This window comes from Chelonoidis abingdonii, chromosome 1 (assembly GCF_003597395.2).
Source record: "Chelonoidis abingdonii isolate Lonesome George chromosome 1, CheloAbing_2.0, whole genome shotgun sequence".
Taxonomy (NCBI): Eukaryota; Metazoa; Chordata; order Testudines; family Testudinidae; genus Chelonoidis; species Chelonoidis abingdonii.
Genome location: NC_133769.1, coordinates 354,942,298 through 354,959,227, shown reverse-complemented (window position 1 = coordinate 354,959,227; position 16,930 = coordinate 354,942,298). Strand labels below are relative to the sequence as shown.

General features: G+C 42.3%; 1 protein-coding gene across 4 annotated transcripts in view; it reads right to left on the bottom strand.

Moving 5' to 3' along the window:
• Positions 1–16,930, bottom strand: part of RAB30 (RAB30, member RAS oncogene family) — a 67,093-nt gene that overhangs the window by 38,113 nt on the left and 12,050 nt on the right. The window contains exon 3 of one of the 4 annotated variants that reach the window (XM_075061783.1): positions 14,503–14,609. The exons of the other annotated variants lie outside the window; for them this stretch is intronic. The gene's annotated coding sequence lies outside the window, so the exon portion shown is untranslated. The remainder of the gene's footprint in view (positions 1–14,502; positions 14,610–16,930) is intronic. 4 annotated transcript variants of the gene reach the window in all.

Below are 16,930 nucleotides of genomic sequence, written 5' to 3'. Positions count from 1 at the left end.
CCCATGTTGGTGTGGTCCTCGCAATGTGTCAATATTTGGCCTTATGAACTACAGCTGAGACTTTCTAAGCCAGGGGATTTGGAAGCCCAATTCTCATTAGATAGGAGAGGGAACTAGGTGTCTAAATACCCATTATGAATATTGAGGTTTTAGGGATTTTCCTGGATGAAGAGCATTACATAAATATAACATCACAGCCTCATTTATATAGACTTTTCCCTTTATTAATTCTGCATTCTTTAGAGTAGCCTACACGAGACTGGGAAACATTTGTAAGCATTTATAGAGCTGCATGGCTAAAATTAAATGGTTCCGTCTTGTTTACTTAAAGCAAATATTACCCAATTAATTTCTCTCCCTGAGCACTGATGTCAGCATGTGTGCGCACAACTCTGGGAACTGTTACAGTTCAGCTACGGAGCTATAGAGGGCGCTCACACACAGCTTTACAGGTGGAAGATGAGGTGTTAGCACCATACTGGTGGCCATATATTTTTATGCTTTAATAACAGCGCAGTGCTTGATTTTGTTTTTTGATTTAAGATTACAGCAATTTTAAAGAGGCAGGATTAATACTGGTGCTATGCACAGGCTGACAGTATCAGTGCTGCTTCTTGCCTTTCAGCTAAGATTGAAGGCCTGAACCGTCTCTCGCTGAAGTCAATGGAAGGTCTAGCACTGATTTCAATAGGAGCAGGCCCTGCCAAGAATATTATCTGTTAATTGTCAGACATATCTTCTGTCTTTGCTAGATCCTGCCCTGGCATGGGAATAGGCTTTATGATCCTTCCATCTCTTGGCCACTATGATTCTATATAAACACCAGCCTCTATAACAGTGATACTCAGACCTCAGTAGTCCAGGAGCCAAATCAACAATTTATATTACCCAAGAGCATCACAGTATCATGAATTCATTGTTCCATTTACTATTTACATATTCTCACAGCAAAATGACTGTGCAAGTATTCTACAATTGGTTAATAATATAGTAAAAGCATCCTGATTTAATTATTAACCAATGACATGGTGTTTTAATATCATGTGCTGCAAAAAGCTGCAGGAGACTCATTAAAGAGCCACTTGCAGCTCCCGAGCCTGAGTCTGAGTATCACTGCTGTACAGAGGCAAAAAAACCCATGAACTAAAAGACTATTACCTCCATGCTAGAGTCACTATCACTCTGATTGTTAAATATTAATGTGATTCATTGTTATTGCGATCTATTACTTGTATTGGGCCAGAACCCCATTGTGCTAGGCTCTGTATTAAGATTATTTCAGTGTGATACTTTTTTTTTTTGTTCTTTGGTTATTAGCTAAAATCGCTTTCTTAGAAGGGATCATGAAAATATTAGCATTACCAAGTTTTCTACGGCTCCCTACAAAATACTATGTAGGTAAGACAGGGATATAATTCATGAGAGAGGGGTGGAAAAAAACCACTGAGGTTTCCTAACTCAATTAGCAATATGAATTTTTAAAATAAAAGAATAAATCATATGAAAGACAAAGCAAACACATGGTTCTGCAGTTTCTTTGGTTGTCATGGTAAATGAAAATCCCTCGCTCTGAAATGTGTATGTTTTGGAGAGAGAGAGAGAGAGAGAGAACAAAATATCTCTTTCATGAACTAGAGAGGAACATTTCCTAATAACAGCTGGTGAAACCAGCAGATAGTCTACAAACAAACAAACAAACCCCAAAACTGCCCCTTCCATATGAAAATGTTTGTATTCTCTCTGATTGACTTAATAAATGACTATTTGAAAGTCAGGGAATACAGGCTATTCAGCATGAGCAGATATTCAGGCAGTGGTAATGGGAATCGTGTGCAACCTCTTGCCTGACAAAGAAAGATCGTGCTGAATTAATCAGAAGGATCTATGCTACATTAGGGCTATATCACTGGATGACCAAAGCAGCTGATGAGAAGATACCACCAAGAGACATGGTGATGTGTAAGTGTTATTTCCCATTCCAATACACTGCACGAATCACTAATACACCCACATGAAGGCAATGTATTAATGCAGTGTTCTCCATCTGTTCTGTGCACCTGTTTAGGACTTCTGGGTTTTGGGGTGGGGGGGAAGGCAGTTATTAATTTAGTTTTTTAGGGTTTATTTTTAGTAATTTGAGTTTTATGTAGATTTCCAGAAATTCGGGATTTTCGAGGCTCTCTCCTTGTATATACTGAGTAATTTAGAATACATGCAATACACACTACTGTAATGACAGGCTTTTTGTAATGTTCCCTGGTGCACTTTAACATAGTACTGTTTCAAACAGAACTATGTTAAAGAGCACTAGGAATCTTTAGTGTACACAACAGGGTCTACATGGACCAGTTACTGTGCAACATATTAGCGGGCTTTAGAAATCACATTCCCGTAGTCCACATTACTGTTCCGTGTAGACTAGCTCTCAGACACAAGTAATCAGTTCCGATGTTTGTTGGATAAACAGAAATTTCTCTCTCTTATTAAAACACCCCCAAATCACTATTTATTGCTTAAAAATGAAAGTCAGAAGCCCTATGCGTGCCCTGCAATGGAAGCTACTCAGTGTCCTACCTCCAGGCACAGTTACTACCTTCTATTTCAGTGGTGGGCAACCTGCGGCCCCATGAGCCACACGCAGACTGTCAGGGTAATCCACTGGTGGGCCACGAGACAGTTTGGTTACATTGACCGTCTGCAGGCACGGCCGACCGCTGCTCCCATTGGCCAAGGTTCGATGTTCCCGGCCATTGGGAGCTGCAGGAAGCGGCAGCCAGCATCTCCCTACGGCCTGCGCTGCTTCCCACAGCTCCCATTGTCCGGGAATGGCGAACTGCAGCCACTGGGAGCTGAGGGCGGTCAATGTAAACAAACTATCTTGCAGCCTGCCAGCGGATTACCCTGACGGGCCATTTGTGGCCCGCGGGCTGCAGGTTGCCCACGACTGCTCTATTTTCTCCTCTCCCTCCCTGTCATTCTTTCTGGTTTTGTCTTATTTGCGATTTTCTAATTTTAACTACTTTGCTCTTCAGTCCCCTGGTGGCCTCCTCCACTACCCTTATGGGGGAGACTGGTCCATTGGTGGTGCCATGGAGCCAGGCCCACATGATGTTTTTGCAATAGAATGTAAAGCCATGAAAGCGGAGACGAGACAAGAGGCTTATGCTAGGCTTATAACAAGAGTTATGCTGCTGCTGCCTGAGCCCGCAGCCCTGTCCACGTGAGCCGTGCCCACTGTTGGCTGACTTTCCCTTTACTTGCAGCTGCAGGAAGACTTTTCCAGTAGAAGGGTGGGGCAGATCAAGGCACATGCAGCTTTCCCTGCTACCACTGCTCCTTTACTCTGCCCTGCAACCCTGCTTGCACTAGAATGGCAATGGCAATAGAAAATAGTGTAAGAACGGTAAATATCTGTATATTTTCACCAGCACAGACCTTCAGGTTACAGATGTTTGAGGTAACTGGGTTATAACTTCATCTGCAGGCCTCTAGAGACCTGATTATTTCCAACAAAACTGTCTTGCCTTTTGTTCTTTTGGCTGCAGACTGAATGCCTGGGAAGTTCAGGAAAGACAGATTTATGTCAGCGATTGCACCACAAGGACTTACTCAGTTGTTTTCATTCTCCACCCTGCCCCCTCTGCGAACCTTCTCTCTACTACTGGGCTTAAATTCAAGGCCTTTTGTCTTGGTGGAACAACAAAGCCCTAAGGAACAATGTTTATTATAATGACGTAGTCTCCAATGTTCCTCCTCTTCTGGATGGATATTTTCTCCTTCAGGCAAAATTTCCCCACCCCCTCTTTATTGCACGTGTGAGATCAGCAGAAATTTCATAACCACACACACGCAATTAGCTGGAAGGAATCAGTGCTTTAATGAGAAACACAAGCTCCTCCACTTAAAGTGCAGTGACAAGCAACTATGTACAAAACAGCACCATCTTACTTAGCAGATCTGCTCTGTGCATGTATTTAGGTTCCTCTCTCTGGGCTAAAATATCCAAGGGTAAACATTTACTGCTACATATCCCTGCTAGCCCTGCAGAGCCCATGTAACTAGAGAAAGCCAGCTGTATTCTATTCCTTCTTGAACATTGTCCACAACATTGTTTCATTCCAATCAGGTAGATTTGGTGCTGAAGACAACAAGGTTCCAGAGCTAGAACTAACAATGTAACTGGGCCTGGTGACCCTTTATTACTTGTGATGATATACAAAAAAGGAAAGAGCACTGCTGGGCTCTCAGGGCCCCAAGCGGTGTTAGCAGGACTGCTTCTTAGAACCATCGTTTCACTTGTAAAGTGAGCACATTAGCTCTCGAGTCACTTAGTGATAAATATGAAGCTCCAAGACAAAAAAATTTTGTACAATCTTTTTTCAGTGTAAAGCCTCACTGAATCCTATTCCAAGTCCTGGTACGTGACTAGGGCTCTAACAAATTCAGGGTCCATCTTGATCAATTTCACAGTCATAGGATTTAAACAATAGTAAATTTCATGATTTCAGTTGTTTAAATATGAAATTTCAGTGCGTTGTAAATGTAGGCGTTCTGACCCAAAAAGGAACTTGCGGGGGGAGGGTTGCAAGTTTATTGTAGGGAGGTTGTGGTACTGCTACCCTTACTTCTGCGCTGCTGTTGGCAGCGGCACTACCTTCAGAGCTGGACAGCTGGGAAGCGGTGGCTGCTGGCCAGGAGCCCACCTCTGAAGGCAGAGCTGCCACCAGCAGCAGCGCAGAAAAAAGGATGGCATTGTATGGTATTGCCACACTTACTTCTGCACTGCTGCCTGCAGAGCTGGGCCCAGTCAGCAGCCTCCATTCTCCGGCCACCGAGCTCTGAAAGCAGCACAGAAGTAAGGATGGCAATACCCCAACCCCCTAAAATAACCTTGTGACACACATATACACACACACCCCGCAACGCACTTTTGAGTAGGACCCCCAAGTTGAGAAATGCTGGTCTCCTCCATGAAATCTGTTTAGTCTAAGGTAAAAGCACACAGAACACCAGATTTCACAGGGGGAGAACAGATTTCATGGTCCGTGAAGCATTTTTCATGGCCATGAATTTGGTAGGGCCCTATACATGACCCCCCTCACATCCGCAAGGATTACTGACTTGAGGACAATCTCAGAAGAATTTGGAACCCCTAGACTTCCTGGGACTACAATTAGAAACCTTGGCTAAGCCAAAACTCGGCCCTTCATCTTAACAGAGATAAAATGGGTAGCATGCAGCTTATCATGAGATCGTTTAAAAAAAAAACAAAAAAAAAAAACACCACACACACACCAAAAATGCACAAGGTCCTACCTGCTCTACATGGGCATTCAAAATCCTTTGGGAATTTTGGAGGGAGCAAGTAGGCTTTGAACCTTGTTTCCTTGGCCAAAATTTTACCTATCGTTGGGTATCCCATTAACTACATTTCAGTACTATTCTCTGTATATAGTTCACAAACAAATTCTGGGATCCCTTGGAACAAAAGGCTTTATGTACTTGCATGAAATATCCTGAATCTCCACATCAAACTTTATATGCCCATTTTATTACGCTTTTTTCCTACGTAAGATTTTTTTTTCCCTTATAAATGCGGCCTTATAGCATCAGTGGTTTTATATCTACTATAAAGAGGGTGTGGGGGAGGAAAGATACAAATGCAGAGTCCTGCCAGATTACTGCAGGGTTCAGAAAACCAGAGGAGCTACAGCATAAATTCAATTCCAAGCCCATTCTGAAAATTTAAAAGCAAAACAAAAAGAGGCCCACCAGCCAAAGAAATTACAAAATGACTTGCATAAGTCTCATGAGTCCGAGCATTCTCACAGCAAACAGATTAAGTATTAAATCACATTTCATAACACATTCCACACTTTGAAAACATTAATGAATTAATGTTCACAACACCAGTGAGATCAAATATTAATATTATTCCCATTGTACAGATAATGAAAGAAAGGCCCAGAGAGCTTTACTGACTCCTCAGATCACTTAGTAACTGAGAAATAAATTAGTAATCTTCAAAAGATGAGAATCCAAACAAAACAAACAAAAAAGGTTTAAGGAGCTCAATTATTATAGCTTATTGAAGAGAAGGTGAAGAGGAGGCTTGATCATGATCTATAAATCCCTAAGCAAGGGAGATTTCTGATAGTTGAAGACTCTCATATAGCAGACAAATGCATAACAATATAAAATGGCTGGAACATGAAGCTAGAAAAATTCAAGCTAAAAAAATTTTTTCCCCTTTTTTAGCAAGGGTAATTAACCACTGGAAAAGTGAATTCTCCATCATTTTAAGTCTTTCGAGTCAAGTCTGGATGTCTTTTCTAGAAAACAACCTCTATTTCATCCATACATTATTTGGCTTATAATTTATTGGATCAAAGTTCTATGTACAGTGTTATAGCAGCAGTCAAACTGTTTGTGCACAACAGTCCCTTCCTGATGTTAAAATCTGTGGAACCAAGTGTAAACTAATGCACTGATCTCTGCAGAGTGTGCAGCCAGGACATTTCCAGGGACTCTGCTGCTGTTCAGAATTTTTAACACATCGTTGCCAGTTTTCATTGCTGCTACTCAAAATCCACCAGTTTCACACAGATGTCTCTTGGAAAAGCAACAGAGGCAGGCTGTGAAGATTCATTAGGGGGAAGGATCTAAACACAGAAGGAAAGGAAGGCAGCAAAGAGAAAGAGAGATGGACATAGAGGTGGGGGGACAGAGAACAGAGGGGAGAAGCAGAGACTCAGAGAATGGATGCTGGCAGGACAGAAGGGGTTAGACTCAGAAGAGGTTGAGGTGCGGGGGGTTTCAGACACCTGCTGGTCAAAGGCTACAGAAGACTGAGTCCACAAGGAGGCTCTAGGAACAGAAGCTGATAGGAATCCCCAAACCTTCCCTTATCAACAGGGGAGCGTGGGCTTGACTTCTTCCCTAGATGTGGCCCCAGGAGGGTACACCATCCTCTTCCACACAGGTCTTTGGCAAGTACATTAAGTCCTTTGGCGGTGTGGTGTCTGGTGCATTTTACAATTCCTACATGAGTAGATGCATGGTTGGGGGTAAGGAACTGTTAGAGATTCTGGGGATGGACAGGGGAGAATGGAGATGGAGAAAGAGAAATGGCAAGGGAGGAGGAAAATAAGTCATGATCTCTGATACAGAGAGAAAGGGAAAAAAATGACGCCAGGCTAGAAAGGGGACAAAACGAAAAGATGAATGTTGTTACCTCACTAGAACACTCCATTGACAATGCTGCTGTACAGAGTAAACATCACACAACTATTATATTCCTTTAAATTACTGTTCAGGGGATGTGGCAGAGCAACTATTTTTCACTCTGGCTTGTAGACTTAATCCTCAGGCTAATATGGTCAACTATACTCAGGCAAATGCTGGAATAGCTTTTAACTGCATCAATCAAAAAATAACATATTAACAAATTGTAAGTACTGCACCAAGCACAGTAGAGTCATGGTCCATGACCAAGGGTCTTAGACACTGACAATACAAATATAAGCATCAGCAGCAGCTTCTTAAAAACATTCTCACACACACAGACACACACACATACATTTCTGAAAGACTTTTCCACAACTAGTGGTTTTCCCAGAGAAAAACTTCAGAGTGCAACATCCTTATGTATTGTCTAATTTAGTACCATTATTTTATGTAAATGAATTCAAAGTAGCAGTATTTATCCAGGAAGTGTAGAATGCAGTTTTAAACTGCATTCTAAAATACTATGCACAATAACTACAGCAATATTTTATATCAAAATTTATCACAAGACATCTTCATGTGATAAAACAAAATATTCCTCAGTGGTTCTGTTTTATCATTTATCCATTGTAAATTCAACCACAATTCCCATTATACTAAACTCACACAGAGCAACTCCTGGTATTGCGAGGTAGAATGGAAGTTCTAAGTTGTTGTGTTGCAATGTACAAATTGGAGTCCACTTGTAATTGGAATGACTATTATAATGAAGTCTCCTATGGAAAAAAAATGACTTCATTATCAGATGGCTTCCCCAAATATAGCTTAAAGTTGCAATGGAACATCCACTATTTTCTATTTTGCACACATTTACCATCACACCAGGAAGGATGACTTTGTGGTTCAAGAACAGGACAGGGACTCAGAAGACCTGGATTCTATTCCTGGCTCTGCCACAGACTTTTGCATGACCTTGCGTAAGTCACTTAACTGGCACAGGCGCTAAATCCACTGAAGCTTGTAAAGCACTTTGAGTATTATTTTAGGATTAAAATTTGAGGACAAATCTACAAACCTAGTGACCACTACCCCTTTTCTTGAGGGTGGAAAGCTTGGAAGACTTATGCAAATTACAATATTAGGTCACCTCTGCGGGAACATAAATTAATCCAGCCCTAAACAACCGCTTCAAATGATTCTGTTTTTCCACCAATGTATAGATCATTTTAACGTGTTGGTTGGTTGTTCTCCTGGGTTGCAGGTTTTTTAAGTTTAAAAACCAAAACATCTCTTTATTAGACACTGTTAGAGCAACTTCAAAATTTAGCCAAGACCGTGTATCGGATTGTGGTGCAAAGAAAATGGATATGTGTAGAGTGGCAAGAAGAAAGAGAATTTGCTGCTGAGATGATGAGTCCAGGAGTGCATGATGGCATGACGAGATATAGGTTGTGAATTGGTGAAGTGAGGGGGTTTTGGCTGTTAACGTAGTCTTAACTGGTGATTCCTTTATTTTTATTGGATTGTGTTGAAAGGATAAGCACTTTTAGAGCCTTAACTCAAACTTCAAAATTTTCATATAGGAATTTCCTAGTTTAAAAAAAAAAACAAACAAGTCAAGCAGTAGGGAGCAATAAAGGGTATATGATGAGAAGACATAGGGGAGACAGGAAGGACAGCAGGGGAAGGTTTGGGGTATTGGTGACCATGAAGCGAATGTTGGGGGCAGCAAGTGATGAGCCAAGAGTAGTGAGTTGGGAGGGTATAAACTTTGTGGAGTAGCAAGGGACAGAAGGTAATAATGGGAGAGTAAGCAGAGATGAAGAACAGAATACAGGGTAGACTAGTGCAAACTATCTTCTATGGTTATACTTGACTTGGCCTATGTCCGAGATATTGGAAAGCAAGCAAAGAGTATAAAACTTAAAGAGAGCATTTTTAAAAAGTGTTGTTTCCGCACAAAGTTAGTACATATTTTAAAATTCAGTCATCTGCTGAAGAATTACTGCGCTAAAGCCAGGAGACAATTTAAACTCACTAAAGCATGAATCAGAAGGATTTTAGTACAAATCTCAATGCAACCTTGACAAGGGAGTCGCTACCAACACCTCCATAATATTTGATCTCACATGCACACTGTGAAACAAAACATCCTTTTATCGGCTACACATAGCCTTTGGATTCACTATTGAGTTTAGGAAACATCATAGGATAGTCATGGTGACAAGAGCATGAGTCCTGGAAATATACTGTTTAAAATGTCAAGTGTCACAGGTATTTTGCATCCCAGTTGACCTTTATATTCCTCTTGTTATAACATTGCTTATGTACTGATAACAGAGGATAGGTTTAAACACAATATTTGCCATAAGCCTACCAAATGAAGCCCAAATGAACTCTCCACATAAAAGGCATTTTTGTAATCCTAGGGATGGAAAACTTTGTCTCTACTGAAGAAAAAAGTTCTTGTTATCTATTCATTAATCTGCTCCTTTGGTTGACTAGTGCTTCTCTGTGGTAGCCTCACATACCGCCTACGGGTGAAGCTTGCAGCTCCCGGATTCTCATTGAAATTGGTTTGCATATATTTTGTTGGCAAGTAATAACGTCCCTGCAGATTCCTGACTGAAACTGGAGCAACCATGGAAAGAGATTATGGAGGTGGAACACCTGATTTGCAGATTTTGAGGAATATACCAAGGGCTGTGTAAGTACTTACACAGTGCAGGCACAATCAGTGAAGTTAAAGTAATCTCGCAGAGGCACTTTCTGTGTCATCTTATATGTCTTATAGCAAGAATCAGTACCTGCCACATATAGCGGTTATAATCTAAATAGGTAAAACAGAGAAAGGATAGAGGAAACAGAGGCACAGAAAAGCGAAGGGACTTGCTGAGGTCACAAAGTTGGTTGCTGGCAGAGGTGGAAATAGCAACCCATGTCTCCTGTCCCCTGCTTCAGTGCTCTTTCCACTAAACCACTTCCTTTTCTTCCTGGCTCTATTTCACTTTTTTCCTGTCTCATAATGTGCAATTTCACGGGTCTGTCTCTGTTCTGGCCTTCTCATATCTATATCCCTCTGTCCTTGTACTGCGTCCTCTACCTCCTCCTCTGTATTTGGCCTCTTTTAGTCTCCCACCTCTTCCCCACTGCCAGAAAAGGCAAAGGGGATGGGATTCCTTCTCGAAGGCTGTCCCTGGACCCTGTTCAGGGGATCCAGCTTCTGTACTTTGCCTTAGAAGTGCCAGATAAAATTATAGCGGCTGGAATGGAGAAGGAAAATTTTCTTCCCCATGCCCCCTTCTGATCCTGTTGCCTCCTACCTCCTGGAACGAGAAGTGAAGTATTCATCATTCTCTAGCACTCCCTCCGTTTTCTCGCTGCCTCAAGAGGTAGGCAGTGCGTGTTACGACACAGACAAACCCAGATAGGCACATTACCCCTGTGTCAGTCCATCTTCTCAGTATTTCACCAAAGGGGGTTGTCAAAAACAGATAGTAGGAGTTAATAGAACAGAAGTACTTTATATCTCTTTTGACTGTAAAGGGTTAACAAGCCTGGCTGTCACCTGACCAGAGGACCAATTAGGGGACAGGATACTTTCAAATTTTGAGGGAGGGAAGTTTCTGTGCGTGCTGTTAAAATTTGGTGGTTGTTCTCTCTGGGTTCTGAGAGGGACCAGATGTGCAACCAGGTTTCTCTCCAATCTCTCCGATACAGGCTCTTATAAGTTCAGAATAGTGAGTACTACGTAGATACGGTGAGTTAGGCTTATGTTTGTTTTCTTTATTTGCAAATGTGTATTTGGCTGGAAGGAGTTCAAATTTGTATTTTGCTGAAAGGATTTTAATTTGTACTGGTATACTTAGGCTGGGAGGGTATTCCCAGTGTCTATAGCTGAAAGACCCTGTACCTAATCCATCTTAAATTTACAAAGATAATTTTTACTGTTTTTCTCTCTTTAATTAAAAGCTTTTCTTGTTTAAGAACCTGATTGTTTTTTTTATTTTGGTGAGACCCCAGAGGACGGGGTCTGGATCCACCAGGGAACTGGTGGGGAGAAAGGAGGGAAGGGGGAGAGAAAGGTTAATTTTCTCTCTGTGTTAGGATTAACTTCTCCTACTAACGCGAGGACTGGAGGCGGGAGAGAGAAGGAGGGGGGAAAGGTGAATTTCCTCTCTGTTTAGGATTCAAGGAGTTTGAATCGACAGTGACTCCAGGGTAAGCCAGAGAGGGGAACCTGGGAGAGGCAACGTGGGGGAAGGGTTTACTTTCCTTGGTGGTAAGATCCACAGGGTCTGGGTCTTGGGGGTCCCAGGCAAGGTCTTGGGGGACCAGAGTGTACCAGGCACTGGAATTCCAATGGATTGGTGGCAGCGGGCTACCAGGTTCTAAGCTGGTAATCAAGCTTAGAGGAATTCATGCTGGTACCCCATCTTTTGGACACTAAGGTTCAGAGTGGGGAATTGTACCATGACAGGGGTTGTATGTGGTTTCTGAGGAAAGGTAAAGTGTAGCTGATTGTCATGGTTATTGTGAGATGTTTGTATAGAAAGTCAGTTCTAGAGTTATGCAACACGAGGATATTATGTTCCAAAGCTGTCCGGAGTGAAACCTATCACCTGAGAGGGGGCAGTCTAAGCGCTGACTCAACCAACGTAAGAATAATGAACATCTGTGAAGGCAGACCCCACTGACTGGCTGAGTGAGCTGCAGGCTTCAGTATTTGCAAAGACAAAAGAACCCCAATAAAAGTCTCTGAACAGGGTACCGCTGGGTCGGGGGATGTGATAGGCTGAGCCTTTCTCTGGGTCACACTCAGGCAGTTTCAGAATCTCATTCCCTTTCCCCGCTTGGGAACTTCACTCCAGCCTTTCTAGCTTCTCAGGCATGGGGGTCTCCCACTTTAGAGGATGTTCGGTCTGAGTCTCCTTATAAAGGTCTGGTTTGTCTACAGTGGACTGGCATGACTGACCCCGTGAGAGTTGATTTGGACCCCTGCCCCGCAGTGATCAGCTTGTCCATGGTCTGTTAAGCCCTTGTGGGTGGTGGAGGCTTGTCAGTGGTTTCTCTCTCAGTAGTTCTATAGCAAGAGTCAGCTACTTCTGAGGCACAGCACCTTTCCTGCTGGTCGCCCCTTCCTGTGACAAGCACTCATTTTTAAGTTTGCTTCCTCCAGCTGTGTATTTAGTACTGGTTGAGCCTAGAGGAGCTGGTTAGTCTTCTGATCGAGATGGGGCATGCACCATCACAGGGAACAATGGGCAGGAATTGTATAAGATAATTCCTCCCCATTACAGGAGCAGGGACTCCAATAGCGTGGGGCTCTCATGAAAATTGAATCCCAGTTTTTGGACCCATCTTGCAAGGAATGACCTTTGGGTGAGAGATCCAATTAGATAGGAAAGTGATTTGTGAATAAGTTTAGGCTATCGATTGCATGTTATATCTTTCTTTTCTCTGTAACCTTCTGTTTCCAAATCCTTATATGTGCTTTTCATTGAATCTTCATCTCAAACTCTGGTAAATAAACTTAAACAGGTTTATAGTAAAACCAGATTGAAGTGCCTTGCGCTAAGGAGAATGCTGAAGAGAGGTGAAACCAGCCAACTTGGGTACACTGCTTTCTCGGAGGCAGCGGATCTATGTGCATTGTGGGCGTCCAGAAGATTAAGGAACTGGGCACTCAAGTTGAACAAAATGGGGTGTGTAAATTCCTAGCCTGCAGAGAGAAAGAGCAGGGCTTGCGGAGCCTGGAGTGGAGCGCCTGTGTCACCAGTAGCCAGTAACTGGAGAGTGTTTCCCCTGGTGAGCACAGACAGCACTCCCTTCCACTGTGAGCAGGTGATAGAAATTAACCCTAGACACCTAGGGTCACCCCAAAAAAGTCACACATTTCCAGGGTTCTACTCCTACCTCAGCTGCAGTTTGAATCCTTGTTTGCAGAGAATAGCTATAGTGCCATTTCCTTCTCCACACAGCACCAAAGTAAGACTGTTCGGATTCTTAGCCCCACTGCTGCTCACAGGATTCTGAACAGCAGCAGATGAAGGGAAAGACGCTAGTCAGTTTTTTCTGTACTATCACTTGGGAAAGTTCTGAACAGCAGAGGCAGCACTGGAGCTGTCTGCAGGCTTTGGAAGGAAGTACTGCATTGGTTTTCACTCTATTTGGAAGGCTTTCACAGCCATAGCCACTAGATGATTTTTTTTAAAAAAAAGCTTGGTTTCTCAAGAAGCTGATGGCAGCTGCCCAAGAAATCTTCCAGCTCACTCCACAGGCCACTATGCTCTTCCCTCTGGCAATTCTGTCCTTCGTCAACTTTCATAACTCTATCCTCTCCTAGCTCTCCTCCAACCTCCAATCATTCCCTCGACATTTCATTTACAGGCTCTTCTTCAGGGGGGTCCTACACTTAGCCACCTCCTCTGCTCCCTCTGCACACACTCTGTGGGTGATCTCATTCACAAATACGCGGAGGACTCGCAGATTTACCTTTCTACTCCTAACCAAACTTCTGGGCAAACCAAAATCTCAGTCTGTCATTCTGTAAGAACTGAAGAAGTTAAAAATGGCCATGCTAGGTCAGACCAAATGTCCACAAAGCTCAGTATCTGGTCTTCCAACAGTGGCCAATGCCTGATGCCTCAAAGTGAACGAGCAGAACAGGGCAATCATCAACCTTCCAGCAACCAAAATCCCTTGCATATTGGCACATTATTTTCCCCAACTACTTCATATTACTGAACGAGTCCAGTAACACCTTACTAGGCAAAGCTTCATTAACATGTAAATGGAAAGTTCACACTGATATTTCATTCACTGCACAAATAACAGCTCCTACTTGAAAGGCTACACAATTAAAGTCATAAGCACAAATAATAAAAGGATTAGAATGAGACTGGTTGGCTGTATATGTCACAGTAATGTCTGAAAAACAACTTTTTAAGAAATAAATTATAATCTTTCTGGTAGGAATAGATTACAATAATAAATGAGTAAGAGTCAAATGCTGAAAAATATGCGCTGAAAATTCAGCATTAGTTTAGCCATTGGTTGCCAATGTATTTTTAAATAAGAAAAAGGGTTAGTTTTTTTTTTAAATACTTGAATTCTCTGTACCTAGAATACTAAAAATTAGAACGGAGTGAATCTTTTATTCATTCTATTCTAGCAAGCCAAAAACAGGCACTTACCCAATAAGCTACAACTTGGGAGAAAGCACAGTGGTACAAAATACATATTTTGCAAATAGACAGTAATTGTATAACTGACAAAGGAGTCAGCTCTGACTGCAGATTCTCAATCAGCCCAGTGATAACGGAACTCCAGACAGGCACATCTGTTTGCAGAACCAAGCCCACAGAACATCAGTCATGAGGCTAAATGAAGAGCATTATCAAAAGGAATATTAAACAGGACAAAAAGAAGTCGTTTACATTTTAAGTTTTAATTTAATTTTTTTTAATTTTCAGAACAGAGTCTGACATTTAACACGCTGACCTGATTACTTAATAGCTACTTTCGGAACTGATATAATAGACTTACTGATATGATGAGCGACAGTCAAAGTAAACAACAATTAATGCCGGTTTTGTTATTTTGCTTCAGAGACCAATTCAGCAGAAATGCAGACCTTAAAGGAGAGACTGTGTTTAATATTTATTTAGACATCATCCTCATTTATCTTAGCCAAAGTGATTATGGATTTTGGCTGAATTGTTTGTTTGTTTTCTGTTGGTTGGCTGTGTTGTGGGAGTCTGTGTTCAATTTATCTTGGATTCAGTCATTCCAATTTTGAAATTTGCAATAAGGAGAATAACTAAAACTACTCAATTTTTGAATATTGTTTATTTTTGTCCATGCTTAAGGTGACATTCTGTCTTTTTATGATTGCCAGTGCATTACTTCCACTGTCTCTCTTCATAACCGCATATCAGTTCAGGAAGCAGGAAGAAGAAGTTTTTAGTTTAAATACCCATCAAAACCACTCACATACTTAAAGCTCAGCATGTGCTTAAGCGCTTTGCAGAAATGGGTCCTCAGTCACAATCCATTTCCCTGACCTGTACCTGGGGCAGTGTCAGGGCTGAATTTCCAATTAAACACAGTAGGCAGGTGCCATGGGGCTCCAGCATTCTAGGAGTGCCTAAAAGTGGGTTAAAAGTTTCATTTTTTATGGAAAACAAGGTCAGCCGTAGGCAGCTGAAGATGCTGCGCCTAGAAGCACGTAAGATGTAAATCCATCCCTGGGCAGTGTGGTTAAGTATTGCCCCAAACTCAGGCTGGATTGCAAGGAGAAAATCCAGCCCTTTGTAATGAAGTGAGGATCTTTAATGGTTCCAGTATTCACATGACTTGAAAACCCTCTTCACAAGTGTCATAAATGGATAGGTAGGTAAGGGTTAAGTTTCTTTTACCTGAAAAGGGTAACCGAACACCTGACCAGAGGACCAACCAGAGAACTGGATTGTTTAAAGTCAGGGGCGGGAATTTGTATACTCGGGGTCTTTGTTGTTTTCTTAGCTATGAGGAAACAAGTCTTCTTCTAATTCTCTCCTAATACTTCTTCTAAACATCTGTAAGTACCCAGGAACCGCAAAGTAATTCAGCTATGATGGTCTTTGGGGTGTATTTACCTGTATGTTAATTTGTTGTGCTGGTTTAATTGGGCTATCTTTTAAATCAGACTGTTTCTTTATATTTTCTTATAAGCAAGAGCCTGTATTGAGTTTCTTAATGCAAGATGATTGTTTTATATTTTCTTTCTTTTTTTCTATAAAGTTTTCTTTTTAAACCTTGTGAAAGTTCTTTTCCTAGGGAGGCAAAGGGAAAAGCCAGGCTGTGGGCTATTTTCCTATTTGGGTCCAGGGAAAGAGCAGACTACAGGGAAAGAGACGAAGAATTCTCTCTGTTCTCTGGTGGTTACAGTTTTTCCCTCATTCCTGGAGCAAGGGGGGTGGCAGAGCCCAGCTGTGGGTATTTTGCATCTCCATTGTCCTGAGGGAAGCAGAAAAGCTGGTTTCTTGGGTCACACAGGTTAGCCGCGAGGCAAGCCTGATAAGGAGGGGGAAGGGGTTATTTTCCCTGCTTTTAGCATCCAAGGGATTGGGAATCTGGGTGTCCCACCAAGGGAGGGTTGGGGACACCAGAGGGAGGAAAGGGGGGATCAGGCCCCATAGATTAATTCCTGATCTGGTGGCAGCGAGAATATCCAAGCTGGTAGTGAGCTTGGGGGAGTTTCAGGTAAGCCCCCAAACTTTGGACGCAAAAGTCCAGGTTTGGGACAGGACCAGACTGGTGGACACTAAAGTCCAGGTCTGGGACTGGACGGCTAGATTACCACAACAAGGTCAAGCAGAAAGTTTGTCCAGCCCTGGGGAGCAGGCTGAGAAGAGGAACACTGCAAAAAGAGGACAAGGAGATAAAACCAATTCACATGGGAGGCGTGAGAAACGGGCAGAAGTTTAAGTGTAAACTGTAAGTTATTTCTGATGGCAGCACAGTATTTTTTAGTGCAGTTGCTGCTGCTAATGCTATTCACGGAATAAGTCAGTAAATGGTGCATTAGAGTAGCTGATTCTAGGCTAGAACAGAGGGAACTGTGGGCATTTAATCCACAATTCCCCGAGAGGACAGTGGGGTATCCGACATTACACAGCAGCTGCCCCACAATACACAGCAGTGATTTCACACAAGGTAG